The sequence below is a fragment of the Typopeltis vanoorti genome, chromosome 10 (genome assembly GCF_054136105.1).
Source record: "Typopeltis vanoorti isolate ZY-2024b chromosome 10, IOZ_Tvanoo_1.0, whole genome shotgun sequence".
Lineage (NCBI taxonomy): Eukaryota > Metazoa > Arthropoda > Arachnida > Uropygi > Thelyphonidae > Typopeltis > Typopeltis vanoorti.
The window spans coordinates 30,851,265-30,872,775 of record NC_143558.1 but is presented as its reverse complement, the minus strand read 5'-3'; the positions used below and the strand labels follow the sequence as shown (position 1 = coordinate 30,872,775).

At 37.1% G+C, this 21,511-nt stretch overlaps 1 long non-coding RNA gene across 2 annotated transcripts in view; it reads right to left on the bottom strand.

Annotated features, from left to right (window-relative positions):
* Positions 1 to 571: 571 nt before the first annotated feature.
* The window catches only part of LOC150102304 (uncharacterized), a 39,365-nt gene continuing 18,425 nt past the window's right edge, over positions 572 to 21,511 (bottom strand). The window contains exons 1-2 of one of the 2 annotated variants that reach the window (XR_016548951.1): positions 8,347 to 8,410; positions 572 to 890 (exon numbers count right to left, since the gene is read on the bottom strand). This is a non-coding gene — a long non-coding RNA (uncharacterized LOC150102304). Of the gene's footprint in view, positions 891 to 8,346; positions 8,411 to 21,511 lie in introns of those variants that run through there. The other variant, XR_016548950.1, reaches the window with a different exon arrangement.

The following is a 21,511-nucleotide window of genomic DNA, read 5'->3' as shown; positions in this document are numbered from 1 at the left end:
CCCATGCCAGTTTATTACTGTTGTCTTTTTACGTATTTATACTTCTTCCTTCTTTACGTACATCCACCTTACATGAATTCATTCACATGATAAACATTGGGTTACATCAAACAAGAGATCAAGATCACTGCTGTCTTGACCTAAATAAAACAAACAAAAAAAATTCTCTTATCAGCAGATAAGAGAATTTTTTTTGTTTGATAAGACAAGATATCAGCAGATCCCCAAAAGAGTTGTTTATGTCAAATTGTACCACTGAGAAGAGTGCTATGTTATAATTCACTGTTTTCTAATTTTTGTTCAGATTTTTTGAAAATATAATATATGTATTCATATATCAAATACATTTTTCTGGAAATTTTACTGAATATTCTTTTGGAGTATTTACAGAATGAGTGTGTGGGTGCGTCGTAATCAGATACATAAAAATAACAATAAACAATGAAATTAATGCACTTCTCTTTAATATAACAATTTTATAAACACCAGCATGAAAATGATAGTTTGTAACAATGTAGGGAAGCATCATCACCGCTTCATGAGGAAAACTGTGATACATGTGTATGGAAATCATATGCATAAAAAAGTATCACTAAATAATTAATTTTCTGCATTTTTCTTCAGTAGACCAATTTTATAAACATTAACATGAAAATGATCATTTTGTAACTATATAGGGCAAGCATCTTTACCATCACTTCATGAGGAAATTTGTGATACATATAAGAATAAATGTTCTGCATGGTGGCACTCTATAAGCAAAAGAAGTAACATTTACTTTATTATTGTCAGAACTAACTTCATTGAAAGTTGTGGTACTTTCCTCAATTTCTTTGTCTTCATGGACTCCAGGAAATTCTTTCCTTGTATCATTAATACATTCTCCTTTTCTGCATGAAAAATAAAAAAAATATATAATTTCTTGAAATTTCACGGTATGTTTTTAATCTTAAAGATTTTGTAGTCATTTATTTCAAAAAATAAATTTTGTTTTTCATTGCACTGAAGTTCACAGGGCTGTCCTTATCTTAGGATAGCCTTGTGAATGAAGAAGAGGAACAGGGTATGCTTACATCAGCAAAACAGTGGGCAGGATCTGAAGTCAGTTAGAGAATGTCATGTATGTATAGGAGGAAATGTATGGACGAAAGTATAGAATTATTATTAGTAGTAGTATTTGTTGTATTATTACTACATGAGCATCTCCATGGAGTCCACTAACTCATCAGAGGAGCACTCTGGCATCATATACTGAACAGAGACTTGCACCAAATTGCAAAAAGTTGGATAATGGTTGCAAACTGGTAGTTCGGTAAGTAGGCTGCCTCTATTCCAGACCTAGTCAAACTTTTCTGTGGCTTGTGTCTAAAGATGTAACGATGGGTGATATTTGCTAAGAGAATTCATAGAGAGACAATTCATAGTGCAGATCCCTTAATTCTCCCATTGCCAAAACCCTTTTGTGGTCCTGATGAAAGATGATTTTTTAATTCTGCAAACTGGGTCTTTTTGCATAAATTTTTTCGTCTAGTCTGGTTAAAAGATCGGAATAATATTCCCAGTTATTGTTTTACTCTTTTCAAGATAAATAATAAAGAAAATGCCTTTAGCATCCCAAAACGGCATGACCTTTCCTGTTGAATGAACCGACTTTGTCTTCTTTGGTGCTGAACAACCGACTCCTGTCTACTGTTTTGACTGCTGTTTGGATTCTGATGTGTTATGGAGAATCCAAGTCTTATCCATAATAATAAATCGATACACAAAATCAGTTTTATTCTTGTTAAAATGCTCCAAGCACTGTTCAGAGATTTTCATGCACATGCATTTTTGATCTGCTGTGAGCAAGCGTGGCACCCATCTTGCACAAAGCGTTTTCATATGCAATTCTTCATGCAAAATATATCGTACATGTTCTTTTGAAATGCCTATAGTCTCAGCAATTTCATGCACATTGAGTTGCAGGTCATCCAATACCATATTGTGCACTTGATCAATGATTTCTGGTGTGGTTACACTTTTTGGACATCCTTCATGTGGATCGAATTCAAGGCTGGTATGGTCCCGTTTAAACTCATCAGCCCATTTCTTAATTGTCGAAAACGAAGAAAGAGTGCTCATAAACTTTTATGAACTTCAAATGAATTTCTTTTGGCATGAAACCTTCTTTTACAAAGAATTTTATAACCGCACGATACTCAATTTATCCATTTCAAGGGATACAGACAACACAACACTTTTGCTTTAGACAGCTGTATAAAACAAACTACTTGACAAAATGACTTGCAATTTCACATGGATTCTTATGACAGATGTACCAACTTAGAAAAAAAATCTTGCCAATAGTATTGCTATCTGTGGTCGAGGCCAAGAACATTTCATACCACCCTCATGTAATAAAGATGCCAAGAAATTATATTCTTGGTTTCACTCTTTACCCAAGTGTAAGCAAACAAAGTTTGCACATGAAGTAACTTCATGACAGGGCAACTCATATATAGAGACTAATGACTTCACATCAATTGCATTAGTATCCCATAATGTAATGCCCATATCCTTATAGATATGTAGATCCTAAATGCAATTTTTTACAAATTCTAGATTCAAATTTCATTAATTCTCTCATCCAATGAGAGAGTAATTGCTATTATAGTTTCAGGTTTTGTCAATAAAAATGAACACCCTTCATTTTTATTGAAAAGGGGTGATATTCATCAACCATGTTAATGATTCCTCCTCAGCTCTGTAATTTATTTGAAAATTCAAAACGATCTGAAATCTCAGGTCAATTTGTATGTTTCAATTTAATTTCCCCTGTCGCTTTTTATATTGTAATCACAGGGTATGGAAGAATCATATGATCAATAGCTATAGGAAATTAATGATTCATTAATGAATGAAAGGCATTACGGATTTATTTTATTTTACTTATTAGTATTATTATTTGAAGCATATACCACGATTTGCATCACGTCAGCTCCAAGGCCAAGTTTCCCTGCAAAGGTGTTAATCATTTAACATAAAGAGCCAATAGGCTTCATCATGTTAAATCATGTTATTTTCAGCTTCACATAGTTAATGACGAATGGCTCCATCTGCCGTACGATGACTTTTTTTTTTTATAGCTGGATCTAATATCCACTTAATTTATATAAATCAAGTGGATACTAGATTCAGCATTATTTCAAAGCCGAATGCAGAAACTATGAAAGTTTCGTGAAGTAAATTGACCATAGAGCGTACCGGAATACAACTGCCGGGATTCACGAGCTGCCTTTAGTATGGACTATATATTCACCTTTTATTGGTCCGTTTTGATAAGCCTTCACTGACCTGACAGCTGTTTCGAAATGATTGGTTCTCCTCAGTGATCAGGTACTGTTTAAGTAAAGCACCTCTTTAAAAATTAGGCGATCCCACAGACCATTCTAAAAGAGTGACCGAAGGATTGTCCAACTGAGCGTTGGCCCAATCACAGGTTCACCCTACCAGTGAGCAGCACCGCTCTTATTCCAGGGGAAAAGCATTCACCGCCATGGCCCCGATAGAGGCCACTATGGAAATTACCAACTCCCAGTGACTCAAATTGCTCTCTCAAGGAAAAACCTTTGGAAATCTTACCCCCCCCCCCCCATCATCACTGGAGCCAGACCACTGTTTAAGTAAAGGACCTTTCTAAAATTTAGGCGATCCCACAGACCACTCTAAACGAGTGACCGAAAGATCGTCCAACACAGCGTTGGTTGCACTCAGTGACAGTCTCACCCTACCCCTGAGTACAACTGCTCATATTCCAAGGGAAAAGCATTCGCCAACATGGCCCCCTAAAACATCTAACTCCCAGAGACTCAAATTGCTTTCCCAAAGCAAAACACCCATAAATCTAAAGTCACCCTCAGCAGGAGCCTATCTCTCTAAAAATTAGCGACCCCCACACCACTCTAATCGACTGACTGAAGGATCGTCCAACTCAGCGTTTGTTCCACTCACTGACAGGCTCGCTCTACCACTGAGTAGAACTGCTCATATTCCAGAGAAACGCATCCACTGACAAGACTCCACATGGATCACGCCTGCAAACAAACGTTCTCCCCAGAAACTCAAATTGCTCTCTCTCTCAAGGCAACCCCCCCAGAAATCTTAACCTCCCCCCCCTCAGTGGGAGCCAATTTAAGTAAACGTCCTCTCTAAAAATGAGGAGATCCCTCAGATCACTGGGGAATCTCCTCATTTTTAGATCCTCCTCACTGAAGGACTGTCCAACTCAGTGACAAGCTCGCCCTACCACTGAGCAGAAACGCTCATATTCCAGGGAAAAGCTTCCCCCGACAAAGCATCCAAATGGACCACTCCGGAAAACACTTCCCCCCGAGACAATTGCTCTCTGAAGACAAATCCCCCGAAATCTTAAGCTCCCCTCAGCTGCCAGCCAGCCAGACTTGGAAGAAGCCTTAAGAGAGCATAAACTCTCATTCAGTACTAAGGAACTTGAAAATCGACCCGAGTTTGCTTTCATAAGCGAACTCGCGTTCAGTGCGTAAAAGTAATTACTAAAATAAAGAGCCAAAAGGCTTCACTTTAGAGGTGTAAACTACATAATTCAAGTGGATATTAGATCCAGCATTATTTCAAAGCCAAATGCAGAAACTATGAAAGTTTTGTACGATAAATTGACCAGAGAACTTACGGGAATACATTCCCCGGTATTTATGCATTTAGTATGGACGATATAGAAGACATACGAAAAATACATCTATCTAACTGTCAAGCTCCTTAGTACTGAACAAGAGTTTTTGCTCTCTTAAGGTTTCTACCTGATCTCTGAGGAGAACCAACCAGTCCGAAACAGCTGTCAGGTCAGTGAAACCTTATGAAAAACGAACCAATAAAACGCGAATATAGACGCTAGTGCGACTCCTATGCCACACAAGTGGACCATATGTCCTGTGGACCATATACTATGTCTTCTACGAGTATATGGTCCACACTAAAGGCAACAAGTGAATGCCGGGGAATGCATTCCCGTAAGTCTGGTCAATTTACCTCATGAAACTACTCGTACCTTACGAAATTTTCATAGTTTGTGCATTCGACTTTGAAATAATGCTGGAACTAATATCCACTTGATTTATATTAAAAAAAAGGCGATGCTTTTAGTGGATGGTGTAGAAAAGAAAGAGACCATCGAATTAGGAATGCAACTTAATTTATAGTGTCGTTGTGATGTTTATTTTTTGTATTTCTCTTTTCATATTTGTATTTCAAGAAGACTAAATTAGTCTGCGCAAATCAATAGTTTTTCTTATTTGTTATCCCTCGGCTTTTAGTTATTAAATTTCTTCAATGATTATATATACGCACAGGATGATCAAAATTAAATGCAATACATTGTGCATCATTGCCGACGCGATATATGTGAGGGAAAAAAATAGTTCCAAAATCCACTATATGAAAAATTACTACATCTGTACGATGTAGGTGTAATAATTATTCTGTGTGTGTAAGGAGAAATGCGACACAAGCATAAATAATACATGTTTATTCACTTCCATTATTCATCTCGGGCTCCATTGTTCAATGTGCTGCCTTTCCCGGTATGCCACAAGTTGTATCCTTGGCACAATATGTTCAACATTAGTACGCAGCTGGTCGGTACTGATGTTGCATGCATGTTGCATCATGCTGTCTTTCAGCAATTGCAATTCCCCATAGCCAGAGGTTACAGGGGTTAGATGAGGTGAAAGAGGCGCAAAGCACGGAGGATTGCGTCGGTGATGGCTCTGGATTCCGTGAAATGTTCTCGAATGGCTTCCTCTACGGATCGACTGTGCGTGGAGGGGCTCCATCCTGCATGAAAATGACTGAATCCATGCACAGATGTACATCGCTGCTGTAGCTGTGGCACAACAAAATTGTTTATCATATCTCCATAACCTCTCATCAGTAACTGAGAAGGTCAGGACCGACTGGCGAATGTCCTCAAAGAAGAAGAATGATCCAATGATAAACGAAGCTGTAAACCCACCCCAGATAGTAATTTTAGGTGAATGCAAAGGAATTTGTAGGACTGCATGCAGATTTGCGATGCTCATACGCGGCAATTGTGGTATTCAGAGCTCCGTGCAGGTGAAAGGGAGCCTCATCTTCCCACAAAATCATCCACGGCCACGTAGTCTCCAACTCCACTCGAATAAGGAATGTTAAAGCAAATGACAACAGACTTTCAAAGTCCTGCAGGAGGAACTGTTGTGTCAGGGTTGTCTTGAATGGGTAGAAATCGAGAATCTTCCATACAGTTTACCAGACAGTTGTATAAGGCACATCTGTATCTATTGATACAGCCAGCACAATGCAAGAATCAATGGTATTATTCATGGCCTGCTCCACAAGGGCAGTAGCAACTTCATTCTCTTGATATGAACTGATTGGTTTGTGACCTCTGCCCGGTCTAACGGCCAACGATCCCGTTTCTTTAAAAGGACTAATCATTCGTCGCGGATCACATCGAGATAGTGGACCTCGTCAACATTTCTTCAGGCAATGAATTTCGCAGAGAGCAGCAACAGCATTGCAATTGTTTAAGTAGGAGTTTCATGAGCAAAGCACACTGGTGCAAAGTTAGTGCTATCATTGTGGATGGTATTAACAATAAAAATAAAGTGAAAAATACCATTTCCATCTTTTAAAACCATCCTGGTACATTACGAGTTGTGTGATATCTCAAATTTCACGTATTCGGTGTTTACAAAGTTTTGCAGCATTTGAGTCCTTGGATGGCGCTCAACAAGGCCTTAAACAGGGACACTTTAATTTTGATCACTTTGCATGTTAGGAACTCATCAAGGGAGCCCATACTATTCGCACCAGCTGTTATATCTGTTCTTGAATGCATTCACGCTACTTGCACAGACAACATCCAATGGCAATCTATTTCAATCACCCACTACTCTATGAGAGAAAAATTTAGTCCTCATCCCCTTCTTGGCAGCATTCATTCTCAACTTCCAAGGATGCCCTCTTATCCTTTCCCCAGCCTCCATAAAATGAAAAATTCCATCTACTGAAATTCTATATAATCCTTTAAGAAGTCTGTAAGTCTTAATCACATCATCCTTCTTTCTCCTGTTTGCTAATCTGTAGTCTACGAATTCTCAATCTGTTTCATAATCAGTATTTCCCACAATCCTGATATAATTTTTAGCAGTCTCTCCACTGTATTAGAAACTATCTTACTAAGTGTGGGAAGTGCACCCTTGTCTAAATTAACGTGATCACATATTTTAATGAAAAATGTTTTATTTTCAGAAATATACTTTTACATTCTTTGCTTATGTTATGTGCTATTCTGTAATCTGCAGTTTAGACATTTTAAACTGGATTATGGATTTAGAGTTGTGGAATTCTCATCAGTTATTATGTTTTCGGTAATTCTCTCTCTCTCTCTCTCTCTCTCTCTCTCTCTCTCTCTCTCTCTCTCTCTCTCTCTCTCTCTCTCTCACACACACACACACACACACACACACACACACACACACACACACACACACACACACACACACACACACACACACACACACACACACACACAGCGGTGGCCGGTGAAAATTTTAAGTGGGGATGCTGCATATACAAAAAAAAAAAACGTTTTTTCTTAATCAGAAACGAATTTATTAATAAATAAATTTACATATTAAAAATTTGCTTTATTAAAAATATTTCATCCTACAACGAACAAACACCAATAATAAAAGTTTCGTATCAATAGCAATTACAAGTGCAAACGAATTAGATCGCAGTGCAACTGAAAATATAATTCTTTTCATATTTTCATAATTCGTCATAATTCAGCCTTGTATCTATAATAAATAAATAATTATATGTTATTTTAACAAAATAAAATAAAAATAAGATTTACAAAAAAATAGTTCACCACGAACAAACAAACATGCGCCAATAATTCGTAGATGATTCGTAGTAGAAGTTCGATGTAGTGGTTGAGATAGTTGTAGGTATCCTTCCCGCGATGAGTCTTCGGACTCCTTGGAGGTGTCAGGAATAATAATAATAATAATAATAAACGTTTCATATCTCACAGAAATAACGAGCGCAGGCATAAGATACACTGCCGCTTGGGCAGTGTATCTAATGACGTAACGTGCAACGCCAGCAAATGAAGATCGCAGTGCATTTGTTTCTTAACGATAATTGAAAAAATATTTCTTTTCATATTTTCAACAGTGACACTCGTCATAATTCAGCTTTGTATCTATAATAAATAAATAATTATATGTTATTTTAACAAAATAAAATAAGATTTACAAAAAATAGTTCACTACGCACACGCACCAATAATAAACGTTTCATATATCCCAGAAATAAGGTGCGTAAGCATATTAAAAATACACCGCCGCGTGAGCAGTTACAGTTGGGAATGACGTAACGTGCAATGACAAGCGCGAACTATCGGCGTTAGATCGCAGTGCATATGTTTCGTAATCTAAAGCGTTAATCGAACAATTCCAATTATTAACTATTCAGTCAATGTCAAAACATAAGCTGCAACCTTTAACATGTTGTACTGCATTTATATAATGTTGTAAGCATTATTATCATTTATAAACACAAACAAAATTTAATTTTTTCATTTTTTTCTTGGCGGTGCTGTAGTGTCGCAGTGCTTATGTACGGGCCGCCACTGCATACACACATAAACTCGGAGATAAATCTTTTTGGAAAACAGCTTTTTTAATATTTCAATTGTTGAAGAGCAAAGTTGCGACTTTTATTCCAACATTAACAAATACTTCAACTCAAAAACTATTCTTCTGAGGGGGAGAGAAATGAAGTTTGCTTTACATCATCGTAAATGTATGCATCCACCTTTCTAGTTGCCATTTTTCTCTCACAGCATTTCTTTTAGTTTGGCAAAAATGAACTCATGATATGAACTTAAATGTATTCAAAGCTTCCAAACTTCGCATAAATGTAGAAAACGTCATAGTCTAAAGCACGTTATTTAAAAAGTATTATTTAAAAATCATCTGTTTTTATTCGTTTTATCTGGTTATAAAAAAGAAAAAAAACTTCCTGCTTATTCCTTTACATTATATTTTCCAGTGTCTCCCACTTTAGACATTTCTATTTCTTTAAAATGTTTCCTGAGTATAGAATTTCTTCATTAAATTACTTTGTAAGTCCTGTTACTTTTCTTAAAGGTTTTTCAACTTAACTGTTCCGTTGTTTACAGAAATCATTTAAAATTACTTATCACTGAATTGCCATAAACTGACAATTACAAGAAAGTTGATCAGTAAGTTAAGTACTAATAGGTAGGGGCAAATTAAGCCGGCTGGGGACCCTACCGGTAAAATTTACGAAGCCTCTAAAAATTGTTCTTCCTTTGGAAAAGTAAACATTTCTCATGCAGCCTGATATACTTGTGTGGCAGTATTAAATTTGTCTTTATCTTCTTTTAAAAATAGTAGAAACTGTTCCAATTGAGCATCAAAATGCGTAATAATATCTATATCGTTTTTATGGTTCTCTTTTAATTTTCCCATGTACACCTACTTCTTCCGCCTCTGCTAATAAGGATTGCTTTAGCGATCACAGATGTTTCTTTATGATACATCTCATCGTATATCTGTGTTTCTCGTAATTAATCCCACGAATTTAAATACCTGGTATTTGGTATAAATAATGAAAATATGATCGTTTCGGGGCTGCTATAAATAATCCTCCTTCCAATATTTTATTGTTGAATTGAACAAAAGCAATAAAACACTGAATCGCCAGTTTATTCATTTAGTTCAAATCACCAGATTCCTCCTTTCTACTTATCCTCTTGCCTATGCATGACATGGAAGTTAAAAAAAGGATAACTGGACGCTCTTGGGAAACACATCTCATCAATGACACGGTACAGTGCTTTGTGCATTCCAATAAGCTTCCTTGAATACCTCTGTTGAATTGAACGTGTTGTGTGTGCACCTGTGTATATAAGGTTGGGTGTGTCTGTTGTTGTTGTTATTTCGGATTACGGCCGAAACAGCTAAGGCTACTACGAGAACAATGGATTATGACTGTTAACTGCGTTTGTTCTTCGGCTGCTTTCTCTGTTTTGAAGGGTATAAAAAATCCTAATTTCCGAGAAGAAAAACTCTTTCACCTCTCTGTAATACTGGCTAACCCACCCTCAGATGAAAATACCTAATCATACCTTATAAATTTGGACGTGACATTCAAACCACTCACCTATATCAGAGGATCTAATATGTACCACGAAAACTTCCCTCTCTCTCTCGAACACACACACACACACACACACACACACACACACACACACACGGTTCTGTCTGGCTCACCATATGTATGATAGCATGAGGCCATTCCAGAATTCAACTGTCACACCCTGCATACTGTATTGTGAGATCCAATTGTATATTTTATTGTAATGTGCAATGTAGCCATCTGGGCATCAGCACAAATCGATATAGATCCTTGCTTCTGCACTTTCATCGGGTCTGATAAAATCCAGTGACCAAGCACTCAGAACAACCAAGAAGCTAAACATCGATGGAAGAAAATCAGTACCTTGTTGGAACGACGAACTAACAGTCCTAAGAAAACGTGTCAACTCACTCAGACGACTATAGAAAAGAACATACAATAACCAAGATTTAAGAAAGAGAGTAGAAGACAGAACTACTATAAAGCCGAATACAGCTATCAGTCCAAAATCACAAACGCAAAAACAGAATCATGGAAAAAATTTTGTACAGTTTCAACCATATCGAATCCTTGGAATTGCATATATAAATTAGCAGCAAGCAAGAATAAGACATCTACATTATCAACCATCAAGAAAACAGACGGCACCTGCATAAAAAACTTAGCAGAAACTGCAGCTATTATGATCAACAAGTTTATTCCTGATGACGATGAATCAACAGACCAAGAAATCCACAAAACTTACAGCCAAAGAATGAAAAGAGACATAGATACTCCTAACGACGACTTATTTACAACTAAATAAATCGAGTCAGTATTAAGATCAATAGATCCAAGTAAAACTCCTGGAGAGGACGGAATAACCAGCTATATACTATTAAGAGCGTTTGTCGAATTCCTCGAATTCATAACAACAGTTTACAACGAATGCCTAAAAAGAGGGCGATTTCCTTTAAAATGGAAACGTTCTAAAATTATATCCATAATAAAATCAGGAAAAGAAACATCCGACGAAATTAACAAATACAGGCCAAACAGTCTCATAAACGTTGCTGGTAAGGTGCTAGAAAATCTTCTGATTAACCGAATAATGCATTATGTCTACTCAAGAAACCTATTAAGCAGCAATCAATACGCATTTAGACCTCAATCCAGCACAGTAGACGCAATTATGGAGATTATGGAGAAAGACGCAAAAGAGTTCACAGAAGACAGTCTACGGCAAAAAAAAAAAAAAAAAAATACTGATCTCACTCGACGTACAAGGCGCTTTCGATGCTGCGTGGTGGCCAGTACCTTTCAAAAAATTATTTTACAGACAGAAGAGCAACATGGACATTAAAAACCACAACTGTAGCGAAAGAAGTCAAACGAGGCTGCCCGCAAGGTTCCTGCTGTGGGCCAGGTTTCTGGAACATCCAGTACGACTCGCTTTTAAGACTTCCTTTCATTACTGAAACAAAAGTCATAGAATTCGCCGATGATGTGATGATAATGATTCGGGGACGCGACGGCTTACAGTTAGAAGTAACGGCCAACGAAGAACGCTTTAAAATTGCTGAGTGGGCACGCGAGATAAAAGTTACCTTCAATAGCACCAAGTCTAAAGTGCACCACATCTCACGCAAAAAATCAAAACAACCTGTAACGATCTTCCTAAAAGGAGAAGTTCTCGAGGTAGCCAGTGAGTTAAAATAAATAGGAGTGATAATAGATGAAAAATTTACCTTCAAAAAGCGCATCTGATATGTTGCCGAAAAAAGCTTACAAGTAGTAAACCTCCTAGCTAAGTCGGCAAGGATTAAGTAGGGATCAGGTCAACGAGCGCTGAAAACAATATATACCAGTGCTATACTACCACTGATATATTATGCTGCACCTGCCTGGAAACATACACTAAAATCAAAGATAAATCGACAAAAACTAAACAGAGTTCAATGCCTTATAGTCATACGTAGAATTAAAGGATACAGGACAATATCTTTCGAGGCAGCTTGCGTTATTGCAGCTCTAACACCGATCTGCCTGAAAACACAAGAATTATCTCTTGTATGACGTCACTTCCGGTCCAAATTACTACGAACCCCCACTTCACTACAGTAGGTGTCCTCACCCAGCAAAGAGAACATATATTAAGGAGAAGGCAAGCTCCGAAAGCGACGATTTTCAAATATACACTGACGGAAGCAAACTCGAAGGGGACGTCGGTTGTTCTTTCATTGCATTTAACAGACAGCCCGTTATACAAGAACGCTGCTCTAGGCTGCATCCTCTCTGTTCCAACAACCAAGCAGAACAACTTGCTATAGTTCAGTCACTTACATATCTCCGAGTTTTAGAACTCGGAGATATGTAAGTAAACACCTTTCATCAAAAGACAGCAGCAATTTACAGTAACAGTAAAAGCACTATAGACGGCAGAAGAAAGCAAAACAACCATATAGCATTAATAGAACAGACAAGAAATCTGGTTCGGAATCTCACTCTACAGGGATGGGAAATCAAGTTCTGCTAGGTAAATGCGCATACTTGGGTAGCAGGAAACGAGAGAGCGAATCAGCTGGCTAAAGAAGCAGCTAGAAACGAATGGCTAGAAACAAGTTACTAAAAGTACTCAAAATCTGCTATAAAAACACTTGCAGAGGAGAAAACTGTAGACTTGTGGGAATAATGGAAGACATCAAAAAACAGATCAACAACAAAATAATTCTTTACAAGCATCAGAAACAGACTCTGGCTAAAAAGACACGCCATTTCTCCAGGTTTAAACAGCTACTAACGGGACATGGAAAACTAAGACACTACTTACACAGATTCCATATCCTGGAATCGCCATCATGCATTTGAAGTCCACACCTTCAATAGACTGTTGACCACATATTCTACGACTGTTAGCTACTGGACTCCATCCGGATGCCCCTAATACAACATGTCATCACTTCCGGAGACACGTGGCCAGTATCAAAACAGACTTATCGAAAAGTATTACTCAGAATTAATTAAATTTGTCAATAAGATCAACTTCCAGTGCTTGTAATCTAACATAAATTACTGATATTATGTGAATTATATGGTGTTAATATATGAATATATAAAAATATAAATGTAAATATGAATATTGATACAAAAATATAAATGTAAATATGAATATTGATACAAAAATATAAATATAAATGTTAATCAGTACTTGTAAACTATGTAATATAAGCATTGTATGCAATGTAGCATGTAGGAATAAATTACCTCCTGGTAGGGTCACTATTGGAAGGAAAATGCACACACACACACACACGCTGAGATAAATCTTTTTGGAAAACAGCTTTTTTAGAATTTTTAGAATTTCAATTGTTCAAGAGCAAAGTTATGACTTTTATTCCAACATTAACAAATACTTTAACTCAAAAACTATTCTTCTGAGGGGGGAGGGAAATGAAGTTTGCTTTGCACACACATATGCGTGAGCACCATCACTACTAGTATTTGGTATAATTTTAATTGTCTCCACTACTGTCTCCATACCCCTGTTCCTGTGGAACTGGAAGGTTTGGCGGACCAGGCCATTTTTCCCTCTCCTTTAGTGTCGATACTGTTGTGACTAATTTAATCGTAGACGTTTCATGCAAGCTAATAGCATGACCGAGTTTACTTAGGGCCTCAAAGTTATATAACCTAAAATTTACTCAGTACAAGGGGCTTTTAAACGTTATAGCTTAGGGCCACAGCAATCTTAAATCCGGCCTTAGTTGAACGGTGCTTTCTGATTTCGTCTATACCGGTATACCTCATCCATGTATAGTACAGTGCATTGCGCACATTCGGGTGAGCTTTGTTGCATTTTACTGCTATTTGCCTCATTTTGAACCAGCTGTTAGTAAATATTGATCACTATTTACAGCATTTTCTAATTATTAGTGCATTCGGCTTCACTCTGAACAGTCAGCAGGCCTCATTTCTCTGATGCTTGAACTGGAATATCTGGAGTCTACTGTCACATAGATCTCCTACTCGTTAGGTCGAGTTGCTGGCCCGTTATCGAGTTACACAATATATATGCACGCTGTCCTTCGTTATCTATATATCTACGTTATGTAAATTGAAACAGAGAAATGGATTTTCTTGACTAGAGAAGTCTATGCCTAATTAATTGGCCACACAATATATATAAAAATAAATAAAAATTATACTGAAATATAAAATAGAAATTACCCGTCGCAGATCTTTTCTTCGTCTTCTTTATAATAGCAGCTCTCTCCGTATGTCTTGACAAATAATCTGCCATCTTTGGTCTTCAGCCCTAGTTGTGCAGATGATACACACTGATCCTCCTTATTCAGACAACAGATTTCACAGCCCTTTCCTGTAGTTTCATCACAGTTACAATCTTTCATTCTATTTAACAAGCAAATGGTATATTCACACCTGCCTTTATAACAAATTTGTGATGTTCCTCTGCAAGGTTCGCCTCTTTTTTTATCTTTTTGGCTAGGTGGACAACTAGGGGATGTGCCATTACAGTAAGAAATTTTGCATTCAGTTTCTTCTGAGAAACATGCAACCTTATCTTTTTCTGCAACAAAGCGACATTTTTCTGTACAACATGGCTCTTCAGATAAACACTGATATCCGAGTTTACGGTTTATCCTACAACCTTCATTACCACCTGGATATGTGCAACAAGATTTTAGTTTTTTACACTGGTAAGCAGTTCCACAATCACATTCCTCACCTTCTTCAAGAATGCCATTTCCACATTTTGATCCTGGATACTCAACAAAGCAATCAGCTAAAAGTGGATTTAAAAAAATGATTAATTCATGATTGAAATAACTCGATATAGGGAGCTGATATTCTATTATTAAGTGAAAATGCTTGTCTGGTTAATTAGCAAATTTATAAAGAATTTGATATTGTAAACATTGTAATTTTGATAATTACCACATATGATAATTTAGTTTTATCTGTCTATTTTGTTTCAGTGTGGAGTTCGATAGTTTTATTCCAGTGAGTACGAGATGCCGAGTCAACAAATTCATTCAAAGACTAACATTAAAAGTATTACCTTTTAAAATTATAGCACGAACTTAAAAACTTTTAATATGTTAACTGTACTCCAAAAGAAACTCAGCACTCTTGTAAAAATTAGTTGAATAAACTAATTTTTACAAGAGTAATTGTTTATATAAATAAATTTATATATATATATATATATTTATATATATAAATAGAAGTAATATATATATTACTTCAAATAGAAGTAATACGTGTGTTGAGGCTTAAGTGCTGTGAAGAATTCATATTAGAGGTTTAATGGAATATTAACAGCACTGAGAAAAAATTAAAACAAATTTTAATACTTCCAATATTTTGTCTCCGTCACAGAGACATCTTTGTGGATTAAAAAACCTTTTTGTAACAACACACACATAAATACAATACAAAGTGAAACTAAAGTCCTATCTAGGTGGAGCGCCCTCTATGGGCATTTGCAGGTGGCCTGTGCCTTTTAATTATCAGAGATCCCTCTTTACAACCAGGCCACCTGCAAATGCCCATAGAAGGCACACCACCTAGACATAGAAGGCTCACCACCTAGATAGGACTTTAGATTCACTTTGTATTGTATTTGTGTGTCTGTTGTTACAAAAAGTTTTTGTAATCCCTGAAGTTGTCTCTGTGATGGAGACAAAATATTGGAAGTATTAAAATTAGTTTTAATCCTTTCCCAGTGCTGTTAACATTCTATTAAACTTCTAACATGAGTAGAAGTAATACTTTCTTGTTTTAAACTGATAAGGGAAAAATGTTACTGAAATCTTCGATTTGCGAAATGCTTTCAATAAAGATTATATCCTAGCTATGTTAGATTCGATCAGATACAGTCACCATGAGAATTATAATATGCACGTTAATGATTTAGATGTTGCGAACTGCAACAAAAGTCTCAGAAGAATTCACAGTTTCCGAGAATAATTCCGGATTTTTAAAATAACTATGCCCCAACTTGAATTTAGTTTTATTGTGAGTGAAATCAAAGTCCCATGTTTTAGAAGATCAAACAGAGGAATAACAGTGAAGGAGTTCAGAAGTTCATAATAAATTTGGCAAATTCTTATGGACGATTTGTGTAACGTGATGCCATAAAGTGAGAATGACCATCAAAGAGTTTCAAACGACGTGTATTCTTATTAGCTGAGCATTTAAAGGATCATGTGCTGTATTCGAAACCAATGAAAAATGACGTCGTTGCATTTCCGATAAGCGAAGAAGTAAAAGAGCTCTTTTAGCTATAGCTAACTTTTAAAAAGCACCAGACAACTAGTTTCTTCTCTTAGCCGTTACCAGCTCAATGATTGCAGAGGCATCAGTTCTAAAGTACAGTATATACCAATAGTAGTAGGGTAGCCACTAATAACCAGATCAAGATCAAGATAAGGAATTGTGTGGTGGGTGTGTGTTGTTTTCAGATGTAGATAAGTGACGTCATTTATTAGTTGTAAATAAGTGATGTTATTGTTTTCAATGGAAAAGGGATATATATTAATGGATAAGGAATCGTGTCATGATTGGGTGAACGCTTCTGACCAGATCAAGATAAGGAATCGTGACATGGATGTGTTATCAGATGAATATAAGTGACGCAATTTGTTAGTTGCAAATAAGTGACGCAATTTGTTAGTTGCAAATAAGTGACGTTATTGTTTTGAATGGAAAAGGGAGGTATATTAGTGGATAACCATTCGGGTCGTGATTGGTGGGATACTATGAACCAAATAAGGTTAGAGTGAAAAGGAAAGCGATGTTAGTGCACTGGATGTGTGTTGTTATGAGTTGTAGATAAGCAAATGGTTTGCGTATGGTATTATGGGTGATGGATAGTGATAAGATAAAGTTTGGAAATATTTGGAATTTCGCTGGGGGCCCTCATCCGTCAGGGAAATCACGTGGTGTGTTTAGTTTGCTTAGAACATTGTGTGTGATGTTTAGAGATAAGGAATCGTGACGTTTTGTGTTTGAAAATTTCTGGGAAACATATTTCTCTCTGTGCTATCACATGATGTTTCGGTTTGCCTATGGAATTATAGGCGATGTTTTTGAGATAAGATATCTTGGAATTTTTCCAGAGTGACACACATCCTTCATTGTCATCATGTTTTGACTTTGGTTATCTATACATGGCTGTACTAATTTTCCAATACATTTTGGGATATTTCGTTCCTGTTAAAAGGTGGGAATTCTTGGAGTAGATTCGTGATGGCAGCAGTGTTTAGACTTTTCTGAATAATTTAATTATATGCTGGTGTCCCTCAAACACATTTTTTTTTTTTGATCCGAGGTTTTCAATATCAGTTGGAGGTGACATCACTAAATGATTATTGGTATATGAAAACCTATTTTTCGAATTAACGTTATCTTGTTTACAAATGTTTAGGTATTGGTGTTTTTTTTTAGTTTACTGTGAAGAGAAAAATCAAACGGAATTTTCGAAAAAAATAAAATAAAAATAAACAGACACTTAAAGGCTTACAATAATTTTTGTATGTCTAGAAATTCTAATGATAATTTAAATTTAAAATTTACTTACAGTCTTTCCAGAATGACTCTTCTTAATGCAAATAGATATTCCAAAATAGTTGAATTTTTATCCACAGCACAACGCACAAGCTTGAAAGAACGAAATTTCTGTAATAACTTGAAAAGCTACTTGACTTTTGTTCCCTTAGATTTTCTGTGAGTTTGGTACACCGTTAATTCCTTAGCATCGGATCATACTATGTTTTTATGAATTCTTAGAGTATAGTAGTGTCTAGTGGCGGCAGCGTTTAGACATTTCTGAATAATTATATGCTGATGTCACTCAACCACAAACATTAGACATGAAAAGTCGCTAATGTATCACATGGTAATACTCTAATGTATGTACCCTATGACTATTCTTATGAAAAAAAAATAGTATTCAGTATTAGAATTGCGACTGTAAAATAACCAAATTCTGACAGTCGTACTTAAAGTACGACTGTTTTTTCTAGCCTATTTGCAGGTATCTACATATATAATAAATAAATTGTCACTTTTCAGGTGAAATATTCTCCACTAAAATTCTGGCTATTAATGTAATACCCGATTCCTTTTGCTTTCCAAAGTTGACACAGTTTCTTGAAATATTTGAGGGCCTGAATGAACAAATAATTTTTAATTCACTGAGTGGGTTTTCAAAAAAAAAGAAAGAAAGAAACGTCTCTGGTTAGTTTGTGGCAAGAAATTTCACAAGAAAAAAATAATATAAGTAAGACCATATATATATATATATATATGTTAAAGATACCAAGCAATTTTAAACTTGGTTTTACTCCATTTCCCAAGTAAGCAAACAGAACTGATCCCACAGGTAGTGCAAGATCAGGGCAACTCGTGGCAAAGGTGGAACAAGCTCCGATCACTAATCTTAATATTTACCCTTAATGCCAAAACACATCTCCAAGAAGGGGATGTATGATGTTTTGTATTAAAGGCAAGGGGCCACTACCCAGACCGGTTTCTACCTTTTTTGAGGTCTCGTCAGTGGGAGCTAGGCTAGAAATACCAAGATTTAGTAATACAGAGCTTGTAAGTATTTCACCAAAACAAGTTACCATAAGGTGTTTTAACCTTATTAAATAAAAATCTCTGGAGGAGATATAAATGTAGAAAGTACCTTTGCCACGAGTTGCCCTGATCTTGCACTACCTGTGGGATCAGTTAGACTTGCATCAATTGCAGGCGCAAACTTGACTTTTAGTCTGTTTGCTTACTTGGGAAATGGAGTAAAACCAGGTTTAAAATTGCTTGGTATCTTTAACATATTTATACCCAAGGTAAAAATACTTTCTACATTTATATCTCCTCCAGAGATTTTTATTTAATAAGGTTAAAACACCTTATGGTAACTTGTTTTGGTGAAATCCTTACAAGCTCTGTATTACTAAATCTTGGTATTTCTAGCCTAGCTCCCACTGACGAGACCTCAATAACTAGGTCTGCCTACTCACTGATGAGACAAGTTCCAGATTCAGCGGCCCCGAGAGAAAGCTCCATGTTCCAGTCTTCTTTTGGATTCCAGTTGCCAGTTACCAGATCCCAAGAGAGAGCTCCTATTCCAGTATTGTTTGGTAAGAACCCTTCTAGTTTTTCTTTTGTTGGTTTTTATTTTTTGCGGCCTCGTTCCGATCGGTGCAGGTCCGTTTTAGGGTATTTCCTTTTGGGGACTGAAATTTGCTATTCTGTTGGTAAGGTATTTGCTTTTAAACAATGTCGAAATTCTTGCCAAGAGTTCGTACTCTCGGGATCGAAATTGACCCAAACATCGACAAAGCGACGTTTGTGAGAGCTCTTCTCAAAGTCGTCAAAGCAGAAAGTATTTATGGGCTTACCCCTTACGGGGGGGGTAGATTCCAAGTAGTAACAAACAACATAGAAACAAGAGAAACGCTCCTTAAGGGTGTAGAGTGTGAAGGGAAAAAATACCTACCCTTCCTAGTCGGAAGTATTTTAAAATCCATAAAAATTGACAGGTTTCCACTCGAATATCTAGAGAAAGGGGAGGAAAGCATTAAAACCATTTTCTCAAAGTGGGGGATTGTCCGAAACGTAACAATCGGACAAGACGCGGATATCCCAGAGTGGAAATCAGGGGAAGTGAGCATTTCAATCGAGATGAAAACCGAAGTCCCCAACTTGATTTTTTTAGGCTCAGCAAGAGTAATAGTCAATTATCCAGGCGTAAGAAAACAATGTTTTCGGTGCACCGCTTTGGGTCACCTTAGCGCTCACTGCCCGAAAAACAACACATGCCGCAACTGCTTATCGACAGAACACACATTGAATCAATGTGAGTCACCGTGCCGTAAATGTGGGAACACATCCCATAAAATAGATATTTGTCCTAATAGGACCCTTGCAGAAAGAGCACGAGGCGCCATAACACCTGCAGCAGTAGCCATTCCTAAGCTCACAACACAGGACTCTCGAGCTACCGGCCAAACAGTAAACGAACCACAAACAACTGAACCAGAAGAGTTTCCAGCCCTCCAACCGCCAGCTACCGCAACGACTACATTAGGAAATCGGACAATAACTGGGAGGAACGCAGAAGGGAGAATTAGGAAGAAAAAGAAACAGAACACTAAGAAATCGGAAGGCAACAATGACAGCACAGAAACAGAGGAAATGGAAATCAACACCAGTACAACTAAACGACCCATCACGCCGGAAGAAAAAGGAGAAATGAAACGAAATAAACAGGACACTGAAAGCCAAATAGAAGCCTCAAGTTCAGATGAGGATGAGGAAGGAAATGAGATAATATCGCGAAACAACTCAGAAAATGAGGAAGAAACCTCATCAGAAGAAGAAGACAGAGAGCAAGGAAACAATCCAGAAATTAAGGAAGGAACAGACTCTGTTAAAAGCAAGACTCCAAACGGCTCTGTCATTCTGCAGAACTTTAAGGGATCTCCTAAAACGGCAGAAAAACTATTTCAGATAATGACCACAAAAGGAGAGCCAACTTTCTTGTTCTTTAAGAGGAGCAATAGACTCATATGGGGAGAACTCTATGTAAAGGATATAACCAAGGTCGAGCCCCAGCAACTGGACGGTCACCTGGACTTAACAGAGGAAGAAAAACAACACCTATGCGACACATTGAAGTCGCTGACACGAGTAGATCTGGAAAAGAGATACCCAGGGATAATGAAGGAATTTGAAAAAAGAACTTTACCAGTAGATTCAAACACCAGTTCTTCTCACCCCATTACAAAACCGGTAAAAAGAAAAGACCCCCGATATGAATATTCGAATGTAACAAAACGAATCCTATTCTATCTTAGGAATAAACCCGAGGTAAAAAACAAAGTCCACACAGCAGTACAGGAAAAGGGAGACGTGGGTTTGCAATGTGAAGGTGAGCTAGAGAGTCTTAGAATATGGCTCAAGTTTGGGAAATTCACTTACGACCGAGCGGAATGGAATGAATGCTTGAAGAGAATATGGCAACTTAATGATGAAGAGTCAGTACACGTACTCACAGTGATGGAAAACGTGGTAAAAGACTATGAGGTAGCGGTAAAAGATAGCAGGGCAAATATGACATAAAATAAAAAAAAAAAAGCCCCTTCTAAGTTTCTTGGTTCTATTTCTGTATTTTCACGCTTAATCCACATAGGAGGGGGAAGACCTGAGAACCCGAGCGGCGAAGGCTTACAGCGAGGCGGTGCAGCTCCTTGCGGGCTGCATCACTCGGGCC